This window comes from Bos taurus, chromosome 4, assembly GCF_002263795.3.
Source record: "Bos taurus isolate L1 Dominette 01449 registration number 42190680 breed Hereford chromosome 4, ARS-UCD2.0, whole genome shotgun sequence".
NCBI lineage: Eukaryota > Metazoa > Chordata > Mammalia > Artiodactyla > Bovidae > Bos > Bos taurus.
The window spans coordinates 31,294,815-31,322,074 of record NC_037331.1 but is presented as its reverse complement, the minus strand read 5'-3'; the positions used below and the strand labels follow the sequence as shown (position 1 = coordinate 31,322,074).

Here is a 27,260-nt window from a genome sequence, read left to right as displayed (position 1 = left end):
GCAGAGGCCAAGGGCTTGGGAATCACTTACAGTCACGGAGATTTCTTTCTCTTTCAGCCTTTGCCCTCTGATGGGAATGAAGCAGCAAGCCGCCAAGCCACACAACGGAAGCCTGAAATGAGATGACTTGGGCAATTTGCACAAGAGTTTCCTACTTTAAATAATTAGAGTCACTATCCCTGGGGGCATTTGCTTATTGGCTGCCTTAACAGTCTTCTTCTTTTTTTTTTTTTAAAGCAAGTCTCTTAAAGATACTGCTCTTGATCTTACACGCACTTGCCAAGACTTGTCTTATTCTTATAGTACTGATGTTCTACTGTTCAAAAGTTAGGAAGGAGCTGATTCTGAGCTGGAAACAAGGGCAGCAGAAGATAGAGATAGTAGGCTCATTTTGTGCATGAGTCCCAGAGAGAGAGAGTGCCAGCCATTGCAGGAGGTGGGTTTGAGGGGTTGGATGTGCAAAATGAGGTCTAGCTGGCAGCCCCTGGGCAATCTGCTGACGGTGGGTTGGAAATGGCAACTGTTGAAAAACACCGCAAACTGAGGTTGTTTCTCATCTGAAACATGGCGTCTGCCCTGACTGTAAATGATCCCCACAGGGAACTAGGCAAGGGTGTGCTGGTAAACTGGCTCTTTGGAAAGAAAAAAAAGGAGGGTTGGTTTGTAACCTTAGTACATACTCTGACTCTGGCACATTTCCAGCTACCACGGTTAACCTGCCTGCCAAAATCCCGAATGTTTAACACTCCTCCCTCTGGAACTGGTACCAGAAGCTCCAGCCCGCCACTGGCTAAGAAACAAATTTCTACTTGCCACTCGCAGGCCAGCTGTGGGTCCACATGCAATACTCCCCGCTGCCCCAAATTAAAAAAAAAAAAAAAGATTGGTTTCAGTTTTGCCACTTATTACATGTGTGCTTCTTGGCAAGGCTTTACTTTTTCCAAACATAGCTCTCTCCTTTGAAAAACAAGAGTTCAGATTATGCCATGTAGCATCTCTGCCAAGTTCACACCACTCTTCCCTAAGATCCACATCTTCTGTCTCATGTGCCATGCTTGGGTTAAGAGATTCTGCACCTGTGGCCTGAGCTGATTAAACAAATTGAATGGCCAGGGGCCAGTCAGATCTCTTCCTTGATGATTAGCCCAGAGCAATCCCAAGCTTGAGTTTGTTAGTGGAGAGGCAGAGAGAGGGGGACCCAAACAGAGGAAGTCCTCTGCCACCTACCACATCCCTCAATCTATCTGCTCTTTGCTCTGATTGTTCAGCTTTGTCTTGGAGTCGTGGAGATACCCCAGTTGCTTCCAATAAACTTTCTTCTAGCTCTCAGGCCAGTGAGAGTAGGACTTTGTAAATTGTAAGTAATAGAGTTTTAGTGAGTGAAGTGAAGTCGCTCAGTCATGTCCGACTCTTTGCAACCCCATGGACTATAGCCCACCAGGCTCCTTCCATCCATGGAATTTTCTAGGTAAGAGTACTGGAGTGGGTTGCTATTTCCTTCTCCAGGGGATCGGCAGAAATGATCTTCAAGGTGTTGTGGTTTTTTTTGTTTTTTTTTTTAGCTCTAATATTACACTAGTGGTTATCTAAGTATGGTCTTCCCACCAGCAGCATCAACATCACTTGGGAATTTATCAGAAATGCCCCACCCCAGACCTATTAAATCAGAAACTCTAAGGGGGGCGTCCAGCAATTTGTGATTTTACAAGCCTTCCAGGTAATTCTGACATGTGATCAAGTTTTGCAAACTGCTGTATTTACTATTTTAAAGGGTTATGTTTTATGTAAGAAAGGGATTTTCATAACAAGTGCCACTATCTTTCTTTTCTAATTAAGTTACTAGATTGAAGGTCAAAAGATGATTTTTATTAGTAAAAAAGTTAATTTAAAAAAATTATTAATTTTATTAAATCTTCACCCTAGCGTATTTTTTCTTTTTATAAAGCCATGTAAAAATTTTATTTTATTAAGGTTTTTTTTTTTTTTTTGGCTGTGCCACACAGCATGCAGGGTCTTAGTTACCCAACCAAGTATTGAACTTGCGCCCCCTACATTGCACGTGTGGGGGTCTTAATCCCTGGACCACCAGAGAAGTCCCCAAAAGTTAATTTTTATAAATAGCATGTATTACTTTTACAACTTTAAAGAAATGTCAACAGATTTTGTTTTTCTTTTTTTTTAATTTTTCATTTCAGAGGACTAAGACTGACATTTCAAGGATTAGCGTAAAAGAATAGAAGGAAAGTGTGAAGAATGAAAATGCTGCCAATAAAGAACAAAAAAGTAAGCAACAGATCATTTCAAATGGTGAAAGTCTGGAAGGGAATACAAAACAGATAACCCAGATGCTGTGTGGTTTTGCACTGGACCAGATTTCGCAAAATGTACCATTAAACACTGAAATGACTAATAATTTCTGGCATTGGGAAACTGCAGTAATGATTGATTTACATAAGTACAGTAAAAAGTGAAACAGGAAACTTTGACTTAAGTTCATCCTGGTGGTTTTCACTGTTAGGTTTGGAAAGATAAGGTTAAATTGGAATTTTCACTGTCACAGGATCTTAAACAGGCAGTTGGAATAGATAGGGCTCTTTTATGGGTTGGTTGTTTGAAAGTAACATATTATTTTCCCATGGAAAATCATACGTTGGAGGGCCGACTGCAGGTAGCACAACAAAATCCTTACTGGAAGGAAATCACAGTGCTGATAATAGTACAGGTCCCTGGGAGGGGAGGTTCCATGAGATGCCCTGCACTTTAGAAGTTCCCTCAGCAGCCCTTAGAGGACAACCTGTGTGCTGGGGTTAGGGAAAGCAGAGTGATGGAAGAAGGGACTCTGGAGAGTGGGGAGTCCTCTGGGGGAAGGAACGGGGACTTCATTTGCAGAAGTGTCAACAGGAAGCACACTAAGGGTGGAGGGGGCTCTGCCACTGAGTGTCCAAATATGTGTGTTATTCACAAATTGAATAACCAAAAAAATTGGGAACTACCTGTATTTGCTATTGGATGCTGTATCTATTGTGGTGTCAACCTCTGAAACAAGTCTGAAGAGCCTAGTGGTTATACTTGCTGGCTTTGCAGTCAGGTGGATCTTGGTTTGAATACCAATTCCATGTGACCTTGGGCTAGTTACTAAAACATGCTGTGTCTCATGTCCTCATCTATAAAAGGGAGGTGGTAATGATGAGTGTTTACCTGACAGGGTTGCTGTAAGAATTCAATGAGATAATCTATATAAAGCACTTAACACACTGTACATTTAATATAGAGGGCTTCCCAGGTGGCACAGTGGTAAAGAATTGGCCTGCCAGTGCAGGAGACACAAGAGACTTGGGTTCGATCCCTGGGTCAGGAAGATACCCTGGAGAAGGAAATGGCAACCCACTCCAGTTTTCTTGCTTGGAGAATCCCATGGACAGAGAAGCCTGGCGGGCTACAGTCCATGGGATTGCAAAGAGTCAGACATGACTGAACACATGCACTCTGTGTGTTAGCCCTTAAGATGCTTTAGTTAAATGATTCTTATCCTTTTTGAAAAAGAAAATGATAGTTTGAAGTTTAGAGAGGTTGATTAACACAACATAAGAAGTGTAAAGAGGACTTTAATAGTTGTGGGAAATTGCACCTACTTTCTTTTGTGAGCTGGTGAACCTCCCCCCGCCCATCGCTGAATCTTCATAGAAGATTCCACCAGTTGAAAATCTTGCTATGAATGTGTTCCATTGGAATTTAAGAATTTTAGAGAAAATAAATACAGGAAAAACTTCTATAATGATTCATGATGTAGAAAGGATGTTTATTATTATAATGATTATTTCCTTCAATATGATTGCTGTTTGAAGATAATAGTATTTAAAAACAAAAACAAAAACAAGCCCTGCCTAATAGTGCAGGGAAACTGGCCTGGGTATATTTAATCATGTGTCTTGCTCTTCTGACAGCCCCAACTGCTGACAATATTCATGAGTGCGGTTTTGCCTTCATGTTCCTGGGTAAATAGGGATAATACATTGTCCTTCTGGGCCCTAGGAATGTTTTGAAAGGCCTGAAGGTTTACAGCTGTTTGGCTCTGACACAGGATTTCCCAGGGCCTTTGTGGTGTGTGGACAAAGCATGCTGGTTATGTGGAACTTGGTGGGTATGCTGGCTACGGCCAATGTCATCTAGAGAAGATGCCAAGGAAGGGGCCCTGGAGCCCCATGTGTCTGTCCCAGGGATTTGGATCACATCCCCGAGTGGTGCTTCTGTCTTCGAGCAGGGAGACACAAGTAAGTTCTGTTGATGTGTCTTCTATTTACTGCAATTGATTCCATCTCAGTAACATACCCTCGAAGTCTAAGCATTTACAGAGTAAGAGGACAAACTTCAAAAGAACATGAATCTTTGTACCAGATGGAGTTTGAGAGTTCTCTTGTGATTTCTCTGGGTCTGTTCTGGTTAGCTGTAGAGCCTCAGGCACTGCACGGGTCCCCGAAGAGTGCCAGGATGATGAGTTCAGACTAGAGTGAGCTCAAGTTGGTGGCTGAGTCCTATAGACGAAAGCTCTGGACTCAGAATGCCAGAGGTCCTGGGTCTGGCTGGGTAATGTAGTCACGTAACCACTGCCAGTCAAGGAGTACCTCCAGTTAGGGCCCAGTCGAAGTGGTTTTCTGGAGTTTGTACTTAGAACTCTCCCCCATGGGTGCCTTACATTAGAAGCAGTAACTTCTCAACTGACTTTCAGACAGATCCTGAGAAGATAATACCTGACAATTTCCTTGGGGTATAAGCCCTCCTAAGAATATTCACATTTTAATAAGAGGCAGTTGGAGATTTAAACAGATTGTTAGGCAAAGAAAGAAGCCTTTTTGTAGGTTGGGTACAAGGGCAGCTGATGTGGGAAACAACTTTTGAATACACGGTCCTGCCTGGTAATCCTAAATGACATGCATTATGCTTGTCTAATTGGACTGACTTTTCTCTCTTGTAAAATGGGGATAGCAACCCTTGACTTCTGACTCAGAAAGATACATCATGACAGAAAGAGATAATAGATGATACTTTTGAAAGTATTGACACCAGGGCATTTTGTTGTAATTTTTAACGGGCAGCAATGTGGCGTTAAGGAAAAAGTGTAAGTTTTGGAGTGAGGCAGATGTGGGTTCTGATTGCTCTATGTGAGCTGCATGAAAAATCACTGAACTTCTGTGAGCTTCAGTTTTTTCACTTATAAATAGGGATGATGGTGCCCACCTCTCAAGTTAGGTAAGAATGGGATGCTATTTTGTGCTCTTAATGGTATTAACACCAATAAATGTTGGCAGTTATCATTCCTTAGAGCACCGTTCAAATGTGAGGTTTTATTTTCTACAAAGAGCAGTTATGGTATAAATCCAGTCTAATCTCAGGTTGATGGAAGGCTGCATGACCTTTGAGGATCCAGGGAACCTCTGGGGTGCAGTCTGAACTAAAGCAGGGCAGCTATGAGCCCCATTTCACACCTGAGGCTGTGCTTCTACGTGGGCTCTTGGGGCACTTAACCATTATTCCCCAGTGACCGTATCTTTCAGGCACCCCTTAAAATGCCAGCTTTGAATAAGTGAAGCCCAGTCTGTATATCACCAGCGCACTGTACAGGGCCTGGGACACAGTAGGGGATCTACCAACATTAATTAAATATACCAGGATCAGCCATCTGTACTTGCATGGGCTCCTCCACAAAGTCCAGTCTGAACCTGAGCTCTAGGAAATCAGGACTGGGAGAAGGCTATGTGGTCATGCAATGAGAATTTAATATCCAGATGGTATTGAGGGCAAAAAAAATAGTGTGGACTACATAGGAATGAAGTGTGTTCCTTTTCATCTCAGGTCAGCCTGGAAAAGTCATGTGTCTTGATCTTCAGAGCTGAAGGAAGTATGGAAAATGTTAACTTATGTGTCAGGAAGATGGATGCATGTCACTGCTTATTGCTACTTCTGGAATCAGGGGTCATTCATTCATTCAACAAATACTTACTGAGGCCCTACTATATGCCAAGCATTATTTTAGACACTCAATATATATCACTGAACAAAACAGACAAAATCCTTTTCCTCAAGGAGTTTCCATTTGAATGGGGAAAATAGACTGTTGGCAAAAAGATCATTTAACAAAGGGAGGTTGAATAAAACTAAAGCAGTGTCAGGGGGTGGAAACAGCCACTGGGTGTGATTTCCAGTAGGGTGGACAGGAGACAGCAAGAGGGCCTCTCTGGCTGAAGCATGTACGGAGGAGAGAGTGATAAGAAATGAGGCTTGAAGGAAGCAAGAGCCAGGTCCTGGAGTCCATTTTAGGCCAAGGCCAGGACTTTGGGTTTATTCTAAGGGTGACAAGAGAATTTTGAGCAGAGGAGTGATTTCTGTTCTTAAAGGACTCTGGCTGCCTGCCCAGCTGCTACTGCAGAAGCTCTGGTGAGAGGTAACTGCCACATGGAGAAGGATGGAAGGGGCGGGAGAAATAGTAAATGAAGGGTTGTGGCATATGACTTAGTGACTGAGTCGACAGGATTGGCCAATGCATCGGATGGAACATTTGAGAAAGACCAAGGATCACTCCAAGATGTTTTACCTAATTAGGAGGAAGTGTTTCCTGAGATGGGATGTAAAAAAGGAGGGGCAGGTTTTGTGAGGGGACATGAAGGATTTGGTTCCAGCTCCCCTTATAGTCACCTATTGCTATGTAACAAACCACTCCAAGACCTAGTGACTTAAAAGTACAATGGATTATTATCTTTCATGTTTCTTAAAGGTGGACTAGGCTCAACTAAGTGATTCTTGGTTGTTTTTCTTTGGCAGTTGCAGTGAGTCATGTGGGGCTCATTCCTGTGGCTGGGCAGGCAATTCTGGCCATTTGCTGGGAGCTCAGCTAGAGCTGTCGATGGCAGTGCAAACATATGTTGCTTGACCTTACAGTAGGGCATCTGGGTTCCAAGAGTGAGTATCCCAGGGAGTTGCCTTCCAAGAGAGCTAGGCAGAAGTTCCACCATGGCTTCTTATGGCCTAGCTCTGCAAGTGTCAAGCTGTTACTTCTGCTGTGTTTTACTGGTCAGGCAAGCCACTAAGGCCAGCCCATATTCAAAGGAGAAGGAGTAGGACTTTACCTCTTGATGCAAGGAGCAGCATCCATATATAGAGAAGGAAAGAGCTGCTGGCAGTCAACTTGGGGTGCCATCTACCAGTGATACTCTGAGTTTGGGATGTGTGCTTATATTCAAGTCTGGAACTCAGGGAGAGATTGAAAGTGAAAGTGTTAGTCGTTTGGTTGTGTCCGACTCTGTGACCCCATGGAATGTAGCCCACCAGGCTCCTCTGTCCATGGGATTCTACAGGTAAGAATACTGGAGTGGGTTGCCATTTCCTTCTCCAGGGAATCTTCCCAACCCAGGGATCGAACCCAGGTCTCCTGCGTTAGAGGCAGATTTTTTACCAGCTGAGCTACCGGAAAGCCCCAGGGAGAAATTGGGTCTCTGGAAATTGGGCAGGATAGTTCTCTTCAGGATCTTTAGAATTCTTAGACCTGATATGTTAAATTAGAAACAAATTACTCGCCTGCCTTTTTTTTTCCCCAAGACTGATTGGAACTATATGTTTCAGTTGGATATGTCTCTGGTAGCTAAAAAGAATTGCATTTTAAAAATCATCATTAATATTTATTAATTACATAATACAATGCCTGATGCTCAGAGATCAGATCAGATCAGATCAGTCGCTCAGTCGTGTCTGACTCTTTGCAACCCCATGAATCGCAGCACGCCAGGCCTCCCTGTCCATCACCAACTCCCGGAGTTCACTCAGACTCACATCTATCGAGGCAGTGATGCCATCCAGCCATCTCATCCTCTGTCGTCCCCTTCTCCTCCTGCCTCCAATCCCTCCCAGCATCAGAGTCTTTTCCAATGAGTCAACTCTTCGCATGAGGTGGCCAAAGTACTGGAGTTTCAGCTTCAGCATCATTCCTTCCAAAGAAATCCCAGGGCTGATCTCCTTCAGAATGGACTGGTTGGATCTCCTTGCAGTCCAAGGGACTCTCAAGAGTCTTCTCCAACACCACAGTTCAAAAGCATCAATTCTTTGGCGCTCAGCCTTCTTCACAGTCCAACTCTCACATCCATACATGACCACAGGAAAAAACCATAGCCTTGACTAGAAGAACCTTTGTTGGCAAAGTAATGTCTCTGCTTTTGAATATGCTATCTAGGTTGGTCATAACTTTCCTTCCAAGGAGTAAGCGTCTTTTAATTTCATGGCTGCAGTCACCATCTGCAGTGATTTTGGAGCCCAGAAAAATAAAGTCTGACACTGTTTCCACTGTTTCCCCATATATTTCCCATGAAGTGGTGGGACCGGATGCCATGATCTTAATTTTCTGAATGTTGAGCTTGAAGCCAACTTTTTCACTCTCCACTTTCACTTTCATCAAGAGGCTTTTGAGTTCCTCTTCACTTTCTGCCATAAGGGTGGTGTCATCTGCATATCTGAGGTTATTGATATTTCTCCCAGCAATCTTGATTCCAGCTTGTGTTTCTTCCAGTCCAGCGTTTCTCATGATGTACTCTGCATATAAGTTAAATAAATAGGGTGACAATATACAGCCTTGACGTACTCCTTTTCCTATTTGGAACCAGTCTGCTGTTCCATGTCCAGTTCTAACTGTTGCTTCCTGACCTGCATATAGGTTTCTCAAGAGGCAGGTCAGGTGGTCTGGTATTCCCATCTCTTTCAGAATTTTCCACAGTTTATTGTGATCCACACAGTCAAAGGCTTTGGCATAGTCAATAAAGCAGAAATAGATGTTTTTCTGGAACTCTCTTGCTTTTTTGATGATCCAGCGGATGTTGGCAATTTGATCTCTGGTTCCTCTGCCTTTTCTAAAACCAGCTTGAACATCTGGAAGTTCACGGTTCACGTATTGCTGAAGCCTGGCTTGGAGAATTTTGAGCATTACTTTACTAGCATGTGAGATGAGTGCAATTGTGCTGTAGTCAGGCTATAGACATACAATCAGTATTAATCATTATTATTGGCTAGTACATTTTTTAACTTCCTTATTCACATTGTTTCTAAACTGCCTGACTGTCCCATGCTGTCTCTGTAGCATGTTACTCTGGCTGTAATTACATTGGGTTGATTGTTCCTGATGCTGTAAAACAGTTCAGATGACCTTTTCTTTCATTTAACCCATTACTAATATGTGTACCATCTCTCAACCTGGAATCAAATGACGTATTTCCTGAGTCCATAAAATCTATGGGATTTAAACATTTATGGATTTTCATATCTATGGTCATCTTAAAGTAATAGCACATTCTGGAACTCTCAGACTACTCCTTTTATTGAAGTTATTGTTGTTGTTCAGTCACTTAATTGTGACCAACTCTTTGTGACCCCACGGACTGCTGCCTGCCAGGCTTCCCTGTTCTTCACTATCTCCCAGAGTTTGCTTAAACTTATGTCCATTGAATCGATAATGCCATCCAACCATCTCATCCTCTGTCATTCCCTTTTCCTCCTGCCTTCTTTCCCAGCATTTCCCAAAAGACCATAGGGTCTTTTCCAGTGAGTCAGCTCTTCTCATCAGGTGGCCAAAGTATTGGAGCTTCAGCTTCAACATCAGTCCTTCCAATGAATATTCAGTGTTGATTTCCTTTAGGATTGACTGGTTTGATCTTCTTACTGTCCAAGAGACTCTCAAGTGTATTTTCCAGCAGCACAGTTTGAAGGCATCAGTTCTTTGGTGCTCAGCCTTTTTTATGGTCCATCTCTCACATCCGTACATGACTACTGGAAAAACCGTAACTTTGACTATATGGAACTTTGTCAGTAGAGTGATGTCTTTTTTTAAGTGATTTCTCTTTTTAACATGATATCTAGGTGTGTCATAGCTTTTCTTCTAAGGAGTAAGCATCTGTTAATTTCATGGCTGCAGTCACTGTCCACAGTGATTTTGGAGCCCAGGAAAATAAAGTCTGTCACTGTTTCCATTTTCCCCCCATCTATTTGTCACAAAGTGATGTGACAAGATGCCATGATCTTAGTTTCCGAAAGTTGAGTTTTAAGCCAGCTTTTCACTCTTATCTTTCACCTCCTCAAGAGGCTCTTTAGTTCATCTTCGCTTTCTGCCATAACATGTTATAATCTGCATATCTGAGCTTGTTGATATTTCTCCAGGCAATCTTGATTCCAGCTTGAGCTTTATCCAGCCCAGCATTTCGCATGATGTACTCTGCATATAAGTTAAATAAGCAGGGTGACGATATACAGGTGATGTACTCCTTTCCCAGTTTTGAACCAGTCTGTTGTTCCATGTCCAGTTCTAACTGTTGCTTCTTGACCTACATACAGGTTTCTCAGAAGGCAGGTAAGGTGGTCTGGTACTCCCATCTCTTTCAGAATTTTCCACAGTTTATTGTGATCCACATAGTCAAAGGCTTTGGCGTAGTCAATGAAGCAGAAATAGATATTTTTCTGGAATATTCCATGCAATTTCATAGGGGCATTTCCACTGTACATAAGGTCATATTAATACCAAGTAAAGCCAAATTACATTATACACTCTAAGCTTTTGCAGTCATTCCATAGAGAAAGATGGTAGGACAACGGAATGGCCCAGTCACTGGTATGTGTAACTGTAAGGACCCCAGAGCTTGGCCATCAATACATATTAATGAAGTCAGTGGCTATATTGTGAAATCTCATCTTTTAATATACAAATTAGCAGTGGTTAGATAGTAGTAAATGACTGTAGTAGTGAAAAACAAAGATTTTTTTTTATTAACATTTTTAAATTTCAATATTGTATTTTGAAGTGTGCACATGGCCTTTCAAGATAATGGGTCTGTTGTTAAAAGAAAACGTTTTTTAAAAAGGTAAACAATGAGGATGATAACAATAAAAGTTCAAATGATGATCCGAGTTTGCAACAAGTGATAAGAAACTCTAATAACCAAACATCAGCAGTTCAGTAGCAGCAATTAACATTGTCTGTTACTCTCAATTAATGTCAGTAATTCGCACTTTATTGGTTTTGTAACTTAGTTTGTATTTAATTTGTAAACTTCATTTAGTTTTGGATTTGGAGGCCTGGCGTGCTGTGATTCATGGGGTCGCAAAGAGTCGGACACGACTGAGCGACTGATCTGATCTGAAGAGCTGTGAGCCAAAGGCATATACACTTCATTCATCTTAAAGAAATATTATAGTTAAAATAATTTAAGTGAACACTGACAATTCAAAATATTTTTCCTTCAATGGATTTTTCTCATTACTCTTATTTAAGAAATACTGACTTAATGAATAAACTCCTCTAAATCCAAGAAACAGTATCATCATAGTCTAAGAAGGAAACAACCAAAACAACTCAGGGCCCATTTTTTCCTCCCAGAGATGTTTATAGGCTTGTAAAATTCTGGATCCAGTTGGTTTTTATTGGTGTTTTGTTTTTTAAAGACTTTTTGTTTGTTTTGCCTGTGTAGAACATAGCAGAAATTTGAACATGCATTTTTTAGGGGATGGGTTTTATGATCTTTAGAGAAATTTGCTCCTTTTACTCCAACTATATCAATCTACTTTCAATACCAAGAATGTACCAAGCTCTTTGCCACCTCAGCACCCTGGCACTTACTGTGTCTCCCATCTGGTCTAGAGCACCTTCCCTTGGCTTTTTCAAGGCTCAGCCTTTTTATTAGGTCTCTGCCTAAATGTCCTTCTTCAGAGTGCTCCTCCTTGATCACTTCTGTCTGAAAGAGGGTCCTCTTATTCTCCCTCTTCATCTTCTTTATTTCCCTCACAGGACATACAGCATCTCTCGTGATTTAAGATGTTTGTTTCGCTTTTCCTCTGCCTGCCACCCTCTTTGGACTGTGAGTTATCAGCAGGAAGGTTTTGTGTCTGTCTTTTTTTTACCATTGTAGCATTTAGCACACTGTATGATGAACAATAGAGACCCAATCAGCATAGATTAAATTTGGAAATACAATAATCACTGCTTTTATGACAGTGTGTGGCACCTATGAAGCCATTGTGAAAGTAACAAGAACTTAATCAATGGTGGAAAACATTCAAGTAATTAATTAAAAAAATTATATGGTCTTGGTGTATGTGTTGAGCTGAGTGGTGCAAAGGAACCAAAAGTAGGCATCAACTTCCCAACAGAGTGTAGCTTTGCTTTCTGAGCTATAAATAGTTATTCTCCTGATTCCTATGGGTTGTCTTTCCCTATGGTTTGATGAGGACGTAAGAGGTAAATAATGATTCCTTCCAGCCCTCTTCTATCTGATCATGGCCATGATGAGTGCCTTAGTCAGGATGAGAAATGTGAAAGTTGGTAATTAATGGAGTCAGAGGCAAAAATAATGATGAGGTTTTTTTTTCTCATACCAACCCATATATGTGGATTCCAGAGAAATAGTGTAGATGCTCTCCTTTGCAAAGCAGAAATAGAGACACAGATGCAGAGATCAAACATGTGGACACCAAGGGGGAAAGGGAGGAGGGTGTGATGAATTGGGAAATCAAGATTGACGTGTATGCACTGTTGATACTGTATATAAAATAGATAACCAATGAGAACCTTCTGTATAGCTCAGGGAACTCTACTCAATGTTCTGTGGTACCTAAATGGGAAGGAAACCCCCCAAAAAGGGGACATGTGTACATGTGTAGTTGATTTACTTTGCTATACAGCAGAAACCAATGCAACATTGCAAAGCAACCATACTCCAATAAAAATTAATTTTAGAAAAACTGCAAACAAAACAAAACAAACAAAAAAAAACCAACAGAGGATCAGGGAAGGGAAAAGGAAAATGGTTGTTTATTCCATCAATTACTATTTTTGCCTTTCTTTTTTCTGTGCCTGTGCTATCCCCTTGAGAACACTTAAACCTTTCCTTTTTATCCATTCATGTCAGAATTCTGTTGAGTTATATATCAGATACTTACCATTTTTCATTGACTCTTACATGCACATTTTCCCCACCTTTTAATGTTACTGAAATTGAGATGCATCATAATTTATGTCATGTGATGGTCTGTTTCATGGCCTTTTTCTTTTTAAATAATAAATAAAATAATGTGCACCTTAAAATTGGTGGCATTTTACAGTCAATAAAATAAATTAACTCTTTTTTTGGAGGCAGTTGTCTAATGTTAATTTGCTAAGTGAAGGAATTTGAAGCAGTTTGCTAGCAGTCAGTCACTGCAGTAGCTTTTCAGCAAACAAATGGCCATTGACATTTCCTGGGCAGTCATGGTGCTCTTCCAGCCTGGGAGTGGAGTCCATTTTTCATTTGAACTTAGGTTGACCCTGTGATTTACTTTGATCAAAAGAATATGGGAGACGTGACACTGTGCAACTTTGGGGCTGTCAGAGACTTCCAATTCTTTTGGAGAGCCAGGAACCTCCATGTAACCAAACTAAGACTGCTGAATGATGAGAGACACATGGAGAGAGAGGCGTTTGGAGGAGAAGGGAAGTCTCCCCGCCAACACTTAGCCCCAAGTGCTCTGAGCATGTGAGTGAGGCCATCTTGCATCTTCCAGCCCCAGTCGATTCGCCTCAAATAACACCACTTGAAGCAGAGGTAAACAATCCCCATTGAGCCTGCTCTGAATTCCCAGGATCCTGAACAAGAGCTGGGTTTTTGTTTGAAGCCCCTGTATTTTAGGGTTGTTTGTTAGGTGGTGATAGATAACTGAGAGGGCAATTGAGTTAGGACTTAAGTCCTACAAACATTTTTTTCAATTTTTCCCAACTTGGAGCAAACCCTCTCCCCTCAGATAAAGAAATATCCTTCAGTGTTTCTCATTGTTTCCCAAACTGCCCACGTTTCTCCCTGTTCAGATTTCCCAGCACCAACAAAACAATCCTTAACGTACTATGAGGAGTCACAGTCCAAAAACAAATCCTGCTGGGATTCTCATTTCCTCAAATCACCTTCCCACTTAAAATTGTTTCTACTCAATGTGGTAGTGCTTCATGGGGGTATCCGCGACTCCTAAAATGTGTTTTTCTACCTAATCTAAAGTACAACTACGTAATCACTAGGGAACCCCCTCCAAAAATGTCCAGTGCTTCTAAACAAGAAATGGCATGGCAATTCTATGAGGATACACGTTGACAACTATTGTTCAAGATCATGATTACTCAGAGAAACTGAACTGCATCCAACAGACCCGAGAACAACTATGGCACAAGGTGTGTTTGCCAAAGCAACAATCACAGTGGAGGCATGTCTCCTGAGAATGGCCACTCAGAACAGCTAACCCTGCTGACCAAGCAGGATATCCTCAGTGTGTGCAGCAGTTTCTCAATAGGAAGCATGAGAATTAGGAACATTGCAAAAGGAAGGGCAAGAACATTGAGAGACTAATATCCGGTGAGGTGTGAGGGGGGAAACTTAAGCTACTCACTTTGCAGGAACAACCTCACATGGAAAGCTATTTTGGTAGCCAAGTGTGGAAAGTTAACTGTAACCAAATAAAACCAGGGGGTCATAAAGCCAGGAATGTGTACGAATGCATGAGTCTGGTTTTCCTAAGCTTATTTGCTCTTTCAGGAGAAAATTTCCTCTATTGCTCCATGAAATATGAGTGTATATGTGTTTTACCCTTTAATAAAACAAACCACATTATCTCTTAAGGTCCCATTATTCCTATTCCACAGCTTAATCCAAGTATGCAATCCAGTAATTATAACTGATTTAACATTTCTTTAAAATTGAAGCACACTACTTTTTCCTTTTTTCTGCCTAACCTTTTTAAAGGGACAATAAAATTGAGAATGAAATATCTTCTGCAGTCTTTGACTGGCACCCGAGACCTTCCCCAGGATCTAGCTGGGGTTATAAAACCTTTCATGAGTTCCAGTCAATTGGTCAACCCAGAAAGTCCATCCATATGAAACCTGTGGACATCGATCTACTGATGGGGGTAATAAAGATGCAGATTAATACCATCTTTATTATGATTTAGTGGAGAATCATACTTGACTTTGGATTGCTATATAACATCTGGGAGAGACGTTAACCCAGAAGGAAAACTGTAGAACGGGATCACCAAGAAAAAGCAAACCACAAAGGAAGGGGAAAGTGGTGTCAGAAAAGTTCAGTCTGACAGATACGGCCATGAATTTACTGACTTTATTTGCAATGAGACATTAAGAAAGGCATCCTTTCCCTACCAAATACCAAAGCACATTTTTGTTTTATCACTGTGGCAAAGACACAATGATCCACTTTAAGTTGGCAACATCATTTTGAGGCCTCCTTGCCTTTCCTCTAGACTGCATCAGCAGTTTGCCAGATATCATAGGCTGTGCATTAAAAAACCTCATTCCAAGCTAAAAAGAAGCACTGTTGGTTTTTCTTAAATCTAGAAAAAATATTTTTTTTTCACTTTCTCCTCTAGCAAAGGAAGTAAGGGAATTCACACCAGATCAGAGACCCAAAGGTGAGTTCCCTGGGGTTTGACCCTTCTCTCTTAACAGGAATAGCTTTAAGTAACTTTGGGGGTGACAGTGTGAGATGTCCTCATGACCTTTCCCCAGCCCTCAACATTTCCCTCACAGCACAGGAGTGTTTTCACTTCTCTTTGTGATGCTCTGCTGAAGGACTGCCAGTTAAACCTACTTCTAAGATGCAAATGGCCCAGCAAGGAAGGTAGGATGATAGGCACTCTGATCTTCCCTTGGGGCTGAGCATATAGAATGGGACAAGGCAGGGCTCAGGAAATGTGCGCTGAAAGTTTGAAGGTTGACTGTACGTGGGTTACTGATCTTGTTAGGACTTCCAGGTGGGGCACCAGAGCTCTGAGGGGCACCTCAGATACTGAGGCCAAGGAGCGGGGCAGCTGATGGGGGGAGATGACACTGTGGAAATCAGGACCTTTGTGACACAGGACAAGGGCAGTGGGAAGCACTGGGCATTCAGGGAGAGGGACTTCCAAGATGACACAGGGCACACAGGTTGGTGGAAGGGGGCCTTTCAAAGTACATGGGGTCTCAGGTCAGCCCGATTTTCTGAAAGATGATGAAGGAATACTTCTCTTCCTTCTCTTCCTCCCACCTTCTGTGCCTAGGAACTAAGACTCCAGTGGGAACTGTTGGTACCAAGACTTAACTTTGGACTGGGTCTTCTTTAACCTCTTTGGCACCCGTGAACTGATTTCTTCTCAGTCACTCTTGTTAACTGTATTACATAGCACATGATATTCTGTGAACCACAGGCTTACAGAAACAATTTGTGGGCTGTTTTTAAGGTAAGACTATCTACATCTCATTAAGATGTTTGCCAGTCCGTCTCTTGTGACTACACCCAGAGTCTTGCTAAAATCAATTCCTCTTGGTCAGCATAGAAAGCCATAATGTGCTAATCAGGGTTGGACTTGAAACAGCTGGGCAATGAACCAGTTTCCTTTATCTTCCTTTGCATTGTCAGTGGTCATCATGATTCATATGACATAGTTCCTCGAAAGACAAACCGAAAAAGATGATGGAACAGAACTCACAAAATACCTTCTATTGCCTATGGCTTATGCATGTGTGTGTGTGCTTAGCCACTCAGTCATGCCCAACTCTTTGCGACCCCATGGACTGTAGCCCGCCAGGCTTCTCTGTCCATAGGAATTCAATAGGCAAGAATACTGGAGTGGGTTCCCATGCCGTCCTCCAGGGGATCTTCCCAACTCCGGGATTGAACCCAGGTCTCCTGCTTTGCAGGCAGATTCTTTACCTTCTGAGCCACCAGGGAAGCCCATGGCTTATGCATACACATTTTAATATTATCTATAAGTGCATAGTTAAGAGTGTTTTGGTTTTAGAGTTGGAAGCATAAAATGAAACTATGGTAATTAACTATAGTTATTGGGCAATTGTATTTGCTTCTAATCTATTTTTTAGCTGACATACTGCAAACAAAGTAAAAGACAGTGACTATTAGCACAAAGCTGATTCCTCCAATGTGGGAATAGAAGGAAATAAGACTTCATAAGTACATATGTAACACAGACAAATTACAATTTTTTAGATTTTTTTAGATTAAATATTATAGATTAAAGGGGTTCCCAGGTGGCACAGTGATAAAGAATCTGCCTGCCAAGGAAGAGACACAAGAGATGCGAATTCAATCCCTGGTCAGGTAGATTCCCTGGAGAAGGAAATAGGAATCCACTCCAGTATTCTTGCCTGGAAAATTCCTTGGACAGAGAAGCCTGGAGGGCTATAGTCCATGGAGTCACAAAAAGTTGGACACGACTGAATGACTGAGCACACACAGCTATGGATTGAAATCCTTAAGTCTGAATCTTCTTGTAACAGTATAGTTACAAGAGAAGGTCCAATCAGGATATAACAAGATTATAAGACCATTAGTTCAGTGGTTCTCAAAGTGAGGCCAGAGAACCCCTGGGGACACCTGGTTCTAAAGGAGATTCACAAAACCCTGGGTTTTTCCAACTACATATCTGTAAAGCTGGATTTTCTTCATATTCTTCTGTTAAAACAGCATAACTAACAGGTTCCAAAGTGGAAGTAGATGTGAGATTCTAACTGTCCTCCCTGAGGCCAGACACTAAATAAATTTCCCAAAATATAACACATGACAGTCTTCTCAATACATTTTGGAGAAGGAAATACAGTTTTCATGAAAAGTATGTTATTTATGTTAGCATGTAAAGGATTAGTTATTATATTGAATGAACAAAAAGATTACAAAAAATTCTTTGGTTTTAACTTCTAACGTGGTAAATATTAACAGAAACTACATAAGTTTTAAGAGTGGAAAAGAGTCCTGGTACTAAGATGTTTGAGAAGTGCTGCATGAACATGGCTCAAGCAAATTCTCTAAATTCTAACCATATAAAGCCTGTTTCTTCAGCATAAGCTGGTTTCCACCTTCACCTCCTGCCCAGTTTCCCTCCAACTGTATGCTCATGTCCAGGGGTAATAAAAAATTTTAGCAACTGGTAGTCCATAGTGTCGCAAAAGAGTCAGACGTGACTTAGTGACTAAAGAGCAACAGCAAAGGCGTGGAAGCCCATCAGTCAAAACGTTTGTCCAACCAGGAAGCGCAGACTGTGGCTGAAAGCAGCGGGGTTAGCCCACTCTCTGAGCATCCAGGTCTGCCCTCTGAATTCCACCTGCCTGTGGGCAAGTCAGAGCTCTCTCTCCCGCCCAGCCAGCTGCTCTGCTCACAGGTGAATCTAGTCGAGTGCCTGACATGTTGTCAGGGGCTGAGCCCTGTGTGCCCGAGCCCATGTTTACCTACACTGAGTACAAACCCTTTGCCTCAGTAGCCCTTCCTCTGGTTTGGAGAGACATGAGGTAGAGTTTCTCTGCAATGACAAGAATGGAAAAGGTCACCAACCATTTTATTACCATCCCAATTTGCCCCGAGTAGGTTGTGCATTGTCTTAAACACAGGTCAGATTTGTTGAGGCTTAAGGAATAGGTGAAATTCCTCCAGAGATCTTCGGTTAACCAAACCACTTCAACCACTTCAGTTAAAACCCAGTTAGCACTTTGCACAGAGTGCAGCAGAGTTAGCTTCTCACCAGAAATGCATGGAATGTACTTAGATGTCTTTTTGGTGGGGCGAGATTACGAGAACTGGGAAAACCAGACGCGGGGGATTTCCGAAGCTGAGGCCGAGCTGATGACTGCCAAGGCTGCACGCTTAGCCTGCGTTCTCCTGCAAAGTGAACTTCCCCACGCACTGACTCCTTCCCTCTGACTTGCTGCTCTGGGTTGATTGGTGTCCTCCAAAATTCATATATTGATATCCTAACCCCCAGGTGTTCAGAATGTGACCTTGTGTGGAGACAGGGTCTTTACAGTGGTAATCCAGTTACATAAGGTCATTAGCGTGGGTGTAAACCCATCGTGTCTGGTGTCCTTATGAAAAGGGGAAGTTTGGACACAAGGATGCGTGCAGAGGGAAAATGGATAAAGATGCAGGGAGAAGGCCAAGTGAGTATGAAGACAGGCATCTGTAAGCCAAGGAGGGAGGCCTGGAATAGATCCGTCCCTCACAGCCCTCAGGGATCCCTTCTCAGGGATCTCTGCTCCCCAGTCCTGCCAGAACCTGACCCCCCCGACTATGGGTTCGATGCATTTTGTAGGAGCTGTGCCATCTCTAATCTGTGTGAAGTTGGCTGACTGTGGCATGCCCCAACCCAACTCGCTCTCACCCTCTCACACCCTCTTCTGCTCAGCACTGCCCCACGGTCTTCATTCTTCTCTTCTCATACAGAGCAGACAGCCCACGTTAGCCACTCTCTGCATGGCTTCTGCTACTTAGATGCCACGTCTTGTGGATTATTCCTTCCAGTTTCTTCTCACTCTGCCTCTCCTTCTGTGCCCACTGAGGGCGTCCTTGGTCAGGCCATTGGTGGCCCATGCATGAAAACTGGGTGACACTATTTGAACACCAAGGCCATTTTGACTTGGGGGCACCTGGAAGTGTGGAGTAAAGGATATGGGAATTCAAAGGAGTGATGAAGTGAGGGGCAAGGATGGGCTTGCGAGGTAGGGACTGGGAAAGGCCAATTTTCAGGGAGTTGGTGGGGTGGAGGGGTAAGGGCATCTAGTGCCCAGACTTAATGGTGATAAAAAGAAGTTGAGAGTTCTGTGGCTTGTTTCTGAAATCAACAACCGCCCCCGGAATGGCAGTGCCGTGTGTCATGTGTCATTGCAGAAGCCTTCTCCTGCTTGCTTGAATTTCCTTCCTTGAATCTGGCACACACTAGCACTGCGTTTAAATACACAATTTTGGCTAAAAGTACCGTTTCATTTATCCATACAGCCAACACATATTTACTGAATATAATTCTCAGTATGGAGATTTTGTAGGAAACAAGGCTGACCAAATCCCTGTTACTCTACTACCATTCTCTTCAACAACTCCTACTCTAATAATATTTTAAAGTTGATTCTTAAAGGATGAATCATCAAATTAATACATGTGTATACGCACACTCATTGCTAGACATACATATGACAAATATATTACTAAAGCCCCAACTATAGACTTTTAATTCATTTGTTATAATCAAAATGAAGATACTAAGGAGTGAAGATATTCAGTGGTCACTGAGGTGATGGGCTCTGTGAAAACTGTAATTATTTTCTTTTGATGGCTTTTTCATGTATTGGATGAAATGGAAAAATATGGGGACATTTTCAAAACTGTAAGAATTATCCCCTCCATCATTCCATTGTTTGGTTTTCAGTGTTTTCGTCTTTCAACTTTTAAGATTGAGAACTCTTAAGTCTGCTTTTCAAAGTTCATGGGAGGAGGACAAATTTAGTTGCCTGTTGCTGAGTTGGTATTGTTCTAACTCCTTACAGTTGTCATATAAATAGCTTTCAGTTTTTAATTTTGAAAGGCAAAGAGATAAGCTGATGCCTCCATCCTTCTCCCGGTTCCCCTGTTCAGATACCCCAAAGCACCAGCGAGACAGGCAGTCCTCCTCTCCTCTCATCCAAGGGCAAGACAACTTTTTCTCAATTTTTTTCTCTCTAATAACCATAGGTTTTCAGAGAAGGCCAACAGTTCAAACTATTATATGGCATTAAAACAAAATAAAAGGAATCACACACAGACCTTGCAGACGGTCAGAGATAATAAGTTATAAACTGCTGGGTAATCTGGATTTAGACCACCTAAAGCAGAAGTTGGGTCCATATTGGGCAAGCATGGAAGACAAATGCCATCTGTGAGTAAGCATTAGATTCATCATGCTCCAGGTCTCCTTTCCGCTGTCCACTTGCTTGCTCAGACTTGGCAAGGGTCCAGTGGAGGAAATAGGGGGAGAGGAAGCCAGTGGAGAATGACCAGTTTTTGTACTCAAGCTTCCTGAAGGGCTAATTTGTCTGGACTTGCTTGTAACGTTTTGGAGAAATACCTCACACGTGACAAAGGGAGAAGTTCTGGTTATAGAAGTGAGAATTATCTAGATTGTCCCTGGGGTCATGGGCAGGAGGAGGTGAAAAAGATGTGCCTTTGGTGATGGTGTCTATATACGCAAACAAGAAGAGAAATCATAGAAAGAAGGGTCCCTGGAGATTTAGCTCTTGTCCCTGAACCCTGGGCACCTTGCCTTACCTTTGGGCTCCTGGGCCTTGTGTGTGGGGCTGCATGTGTCAGTTATTCTTGCCATGTGATTTTAAAGTTGGTATATATTGAATGAGATTTTCCAGGTGTCAGGCCCTGAACTGTACATGTTGCAGGCATTGTCTAGTGCAGTCTTCCTAGCACACACAGACTACTCAGCCCCAGTTGTTAGAGAATAACGCTGAGATACAAAAATCATAAAAAAAAAAACAATTTGCCCCAAATCACAGATTCGCTCTGTTTTATCTCCCAGCACTTCTGAAGTACCAAATCATTCAATGCCTTCATTAGTTTTGTTTTTTTTATCCTCTTTCAACATTCTCTGCCATACAGAGTATGTACAGGAACCTTCCTGTGTGCCATTCATTCAGAATTCAGCAAGTCTTTCCAGAGAATTATTAGCTGCTAAATGGAGTGAAAAAGTATAGCCTCTGCACTGAAAAAGCTCATTCACATCCATTCGTTCAACTATCCAGCAGGGTTTTCCTAAGCACATCCCTTGTCCCAGGCAGTGTACTAGGTGCTAGAAATAAACAGCCAAATAAGGTACTGTGTTTAGCGTTAATAATGAGAGTAACAATGCCATCCTGGTGACTCAGATGGTAAAGTGTCTGTCTACAATGTGAGAGACCTGGGTTTGATCCCTGGGTTGGGAAGATTCCCTGGAGAAGGAAATGGCAACCCACTCCAGTACTCTTGCCTTGAAAATCCCATGGACGGAGGAACTTGGTGCAGGCTACTATCCAAGGGGTCTCAAAGAGTTGGGCACGACTGAGTGACTTCACTTACTAACAACGCTGGTAATAACAGCTAACATTTACTGAGCACTCGATGGTGTGCCCTGTGCTAAGTACTTTGTATCTATTCACTCATCATTCCTCAGCACAAGTGACTCAGGTACCATTACCACAGTTTTCATTTTACAGATGAGGAAACAGAGGGAGACACAGAGAGACTGAGAGACAGTCTTGCTGGAGTCAAGACTGAAACAGAACCAGTGTAGATACTGTACATCCTTGTTGGAAACCAGTGCAACAAAGTATATTTGTAATGAAGTGAAATTCTTGAAAACTGAGGTCAATCCATGGTCATTTGAGCCCAGGGAAATCAGTGCTCAAACGTGTCTGTCCAAGGGTTCAAGATGGGTGCCTGGTCCTTAAGTGGGCATGTGGCTCTTGGCAAAGTTAGGATAGGAGAGCTGCTAGAGTGTGGAGATCTGGGTATTCAAGAGGCAGAAATGAAATTATTACACTTTCTTTCAGATATATAGAGATGTTTCTGTAACAGTGGAATTCAGGGTTACGTGGAAGAATGGCTTTGGTTGTGCTGGAGGGTCAGCACATCCTAGTAAGAATCCTGAGACGGTTATTTCCCTTATTAAGTTTCAAATGTAAGGTGTGTGTTCATTTACTCATTCAAGAGATATTTATTAAATGCCTACTGTATACCCAGAAACTGTTGTAGGCCTTTGGAATACACAGTGAACAAAACAGAAAAAATACACTTACTCTCATGGAAGTTACATTGTTGTAGGTAAGACCTGTGAAAAAGCATTGCCAATAGGGAACTGGGAGTGTGGGCCTAGGGACCTGCAGCTTGGATTTAAGTAAGACAGCCAGGCGAGCCTCACTGAGCAGATAACATCTGAATAAAGTCCTAAAGCAGGTGGGAATAGCCAGTGCCAGGATTCTAGGGTGGGAGGTGCCCTTTGTGCTTCAAGAGCAGCCAGGAGGCCAGTGTGGCTGAAGACAAGCAGGAGGAGGGGTCAGAGGGAAAAAGCATGATAGGGCCCTGTGGACAACTCTAAAACCTTGGCTTTCCCTTTGAATGAAACAGGGAGGGCAGTGTATTGGAGGCACTGAGGAAGAGTTTGATTCTGGTTATAGTTTGAAGTCAGCAGATGAGATGTTCTGTAGACAGTAAGCAATCTGGGTATCAGAGAAGGAAAGGCATCAAGGACTGCACTGTGGCCTTTGGCTGGAGCACCTGGAAGGATGGAGAAGCTCTTAACAGTGAAGGGAAGACCTTTTGTGGAATCGTGGGGAGAAGACCAGGCATTCTGTATCAGGAGAGGCTGTGAGGCATCAAGTGGAGAGGTGAAGCTGGAACTCTCGGGGATGTGGGCCAGGGTGCAGAAGAGAGGGCTGAGCTGGGGGTGACAGTTAGGGAGCCCTCAGCATACAAGTGCTGTGCAAGGCCAAAGACAGCTGAAGTCACCAGGGGAGTGAGATAAAGAGTAGAAGAGGACTGAGAACTGAGTGTTAAGAGGTTGGGGAGAGGCAGCCAAGTGGACAGAAGAAACAGCCAAGTGGTAGGAGGCAGCGAGAGTGTGGGGTCCCAGAGGCCAGTAGAGCACCTGCTGTTAGGAGGGTCCTGGTTTGTCTGCCTGTCCAGAGGGACAGGACTCCTTGAATGAAAGTCAAGTCTGTGCCTCACTCAGGGTCTAGGAGTCAGGAGTTAGTCAGATAGACAGTTTTAAGAGAGAGAAACAGCTTTACTTTCCCTGCCACAAGGAGAAACAAAGATTGTTAAAGCACTTTTCATAATTGGGTCCTGTTAGAAGGACCCATGTGAGTTCAGTCATGAATGAAGATGTTAGCAACATCAATTAGTCATTAAGCCACTTCTTCATTTGCTGTGTACATGTGGTTTCTAACCAGGCAGGGATTTGTTTAACAAAACAATCATGGTCTTCATTTCCCTCACATCCTTGAATCTAAAGATCAGTTTTGAAATGTTAAGTCATGCTATACTGTACCCCTAGAGTGTCTTACTTTCATTTTTCTAATTTTATAAGGAAATATATAGATAGATAGATAGGACCTTAATGAACACATGTGAAATAAAAACCAAAGTTCTCCTTGTACTCACCAACATATCCACCTTTTTATGCCTTTGAAATGCATTTACCAGCCATCTGCAGACCCTCGAACCCCTGAGCTGTTCCCACAGTATTCATGACTTTAAAACGGTCCATTCTTTAAATGGCTTCAGTCCTCTTTCATGCATCCCATCCACACCCTCTGGTTTGGACTGGATCCCAAAGAAGCTGGGTTTGGCTGCATCACAACATGGGCTCGAGACAGAGGGAAACCAAAGTCTGATTTCTGGGGAAACATTGGCAGGAGACACGAGCCACCTGAATGAAGCCATAGTTCTTCAGTGTCCTGTGAGCTCAGGCAGCTGGCCAGGCGGTTTGGAGAGCAGAGCCTGGAGTCACCCCTGAGGTCATGAGCTCTACCCCTGGATTATGGAGGCCCTTGCGGGCAAGCCTGGGGGCAGAGAGGGAGCTGATACAAGCTTGGTCCACTCATCCACTCAACATTCATTTGCCAAATGACTCCCATGTCTCATGTACTTCATTTCTTCATGAATTAACAGTATGTTTATTTTATTACATCAAAGAAACCAGACATAGCCTATGAATGAGAGGTCTGGAGATAAAGGATGGTTTAAGGTTGGGGGAAATAGCACAACTGTTGAGTCAGGCTGGCATGGGTTCAGATCCTGGCCACAGCTGTGTGTTATTTTGAGGGGTTGCTATCCCTCTTCAGGTCTCAGCAATCTCCTCCAAAGGGAACACTGTGATGAAATCCTTGAGCACAGATGATATGGCAGCAACACCTGAGAGAGCGACTGTCACAGAGCAGGGAGTCAGGGTGTTGTAACAGGTTACCACTATTTCCTTTGCTGTCGCAGGGTGTGGGTGAAGGAGGAGGTCTAAAGGAGACTTCCTGTGCAGAGGCTAAGAAGCCGAAGAATTTTTGCTCTCTTCAGGCTATTTTCCTTCACACTTTGTCCTTGGTAGACACTGACCATCAATCGCCACCCTCCTTCCACTCCAGCCAGGATGGCCTCAGGGTGTGGATCCAGGCCAATACCAGTTCTCTGGAGTTTGCTGATGAGGTGTAACCTCTTTATCATGGTCATCCCAAACAGGAAACCAAGAGAGGCATTTCTGAGACCTTGTATGCTGATACCTTTTTGAATAAGGTGAAGGGATTCGATTCAACGGAGAAGGCAATGGCACCCCACTCCAGTACTCTTGCCTGGAAAATCCCATGGACGGAGGAGCCTGGTGGGCTGCAGTCCATGGGGTCGCTAAGAGTCGGACACGACTGAGCGACTTCACTTTCACTTTTCACTTTCATGCATTGGAGAAGGCAATGGCAACCCACTCCAGTACTCTTGCCTGGAGAATCCCAGGGTTGGCGGAGCCTGGTGGGCTGCCATCTATGGCGTTGCACAGAGTCGGACACGACTGAAGCAACTTAGCAGCAGCATTCGACTCAAAGTCCTGGGCAGTGAAAATCAGGAAGAGTCTGAAAGCCTTCCAGGCAGCCTGTTAGGCAGCCATGGAAGAAAGCCCTCAGGCAGGAACACATTTAGAAAGTAGTTCAGGGACTTCCCTGGTGGTCCAGTGGTTAAGAATCCATCCACCAGTGCAGGGGACACAGGTTCGTTCCCTGGTCCAGGAATATTCCACCTGCTGTGGGCTAACTAGGCCCGTGTGCCACAACTACTGAAGCCTGTGTGCCTAGAACCTGTGCTCTGTAATAAGAGAAGCCACCACAGTGAGAAGCCCATGCGCTGCAACGAAGAGTAATCCTTGCTCACCTCAACTAGAGAAAGCCTGCACTCGGCAACAAGGACCCAGCACAGCCATAAATAAATACATATTTTTTTTTTTAAGAAAGTAGTTCAAAAGTCCTTGATTCTCTTTTCTAAAAAAAATTGTATTTGAAGATAGTTGATTTGCAATGCAGTATTACTTTCAAGTGTACAACAAAGTGATTCAGGTATACATATACACATTCATTCTTTTTCAGATGCTTTTCTCGTATAGGTTATCAAAGAATATCCAGTAGAGTTTCCCGTGCTGTACACTAGTTCCTTGCTGGTTATTATCTTATATATAGTAATGTGTGCATCAATTCCATTAATTCATGTAAATCCCAAGCTCCTAATTTGTCCCTCCCCTCCACATTTCTCCTTTGGTAACCATACATTTGTCTTCAAAATCTCTGAGTCTGTTTCTGTTGTGTAAATAAATTCATTTATATCATTTTTATTTTTTAATAAAGGCCACAAATGACAAACCCACAGCAAACATTATTCTTGTTATTTATTTATTTATATTTATTAATTTTACTGTTTCTTTTTGGCTGTGCTGGGTCTTTGCTGTTGTGCTCCCGCTTTCTCCGGTTGCAGCGAGTGGGGGCTACTCTTCGTTGAGAATCCCAGGCTCCAGGTGCCCGGGTTTCAGGAGTTGTGGCTCTCGAGCCCTAGAGTGCGAGGGCTCAGTAGTTGCAGCACACGTGTTCAGTGCGTGGACTTAGTTGCTCTGCAGTATGTGGAGTCTTCCCAGACCAGGGACCAAACCCATGTCCCCTGCATTGACAGGCAGATTCCTACACACTCTACCACGCAGGACGTCCTATATCATTTTAAAATTAGATTCCGCATGTGTGGTATCATATGATATTTGTCTTACCCTGTCTGACTTACTTCACTTAGTGTGATAATCTCTAGGTCTATTTATGTTGCTGCAAATGGTATTATTTTCTTGTTCATAACTGAGTAATAATCTATTGTGCATATGTACCACATCTTTATCCATTTCTCCATCAATGGACATTTAGGTTACTTCAACGTTTGGCTATTGTAAAGAGTGCTATAATGAACATTGGGGTGTATGTTTCTTTTCGAATTATGGTTTTCTCTTGGATATATGCCCTGGAGTGTGGTTGCAGGATCATATGGTAGCTCTTTATTTGTTTTTTAAAAGGAACCTCCATACTGTTCTCCATGCTGGTTGTACCAATTTTCATCCCCACCAACAGTGTAGGAGGGTTTCCTTTTCTCTATACCCTCTCCAGCATTTATTGTTTGTAGACTTTTTTATGGCCATTCAGCCAATGTAAAGTGATACCTAATTGATTGGCATTTCTCTGATAATTAGTGATATTGAGTATCTTTTCAAGTGCTTTTTGGCCATCTGTATGTCTTCCTTGGAGAATTGTTTATTTAGATCTTCTGCCCATTTTTTTGATTGGATTGTTTGTTTTTTTGATACAGAGCTGCATGAACAGTGTATGTGAGAGTGACTCCCTTCTTAGTGATGGTAAATAG

The 27,260-nt window shown here is 42.7% G+C and overlaps 1 long non-coding RNA gene across 2 annotated transcripts in view; it reads left to right on the top strand.

Annotated features, from left to right (window-relative positions):
* Positions 1-26,231, top strand: part of LOC101907978 (uncharacterized) — a 42,671-nt gene extending 16,440 nt beyond the window's left edge. For both annotated transcript variants that reach the window (XR_009494200.1, XR_009494199.1), the window contains one exon: positions 58-26,231. This is a non-coding gene — a long non-coding RNA (uncharacterized lncRNA). The remainder of the gene's footprint in view (positions 1-57) is intronic.
* The last annotated feature ends 1,029 nt before the right edge of the window (positions 26,232-27,260 follow it).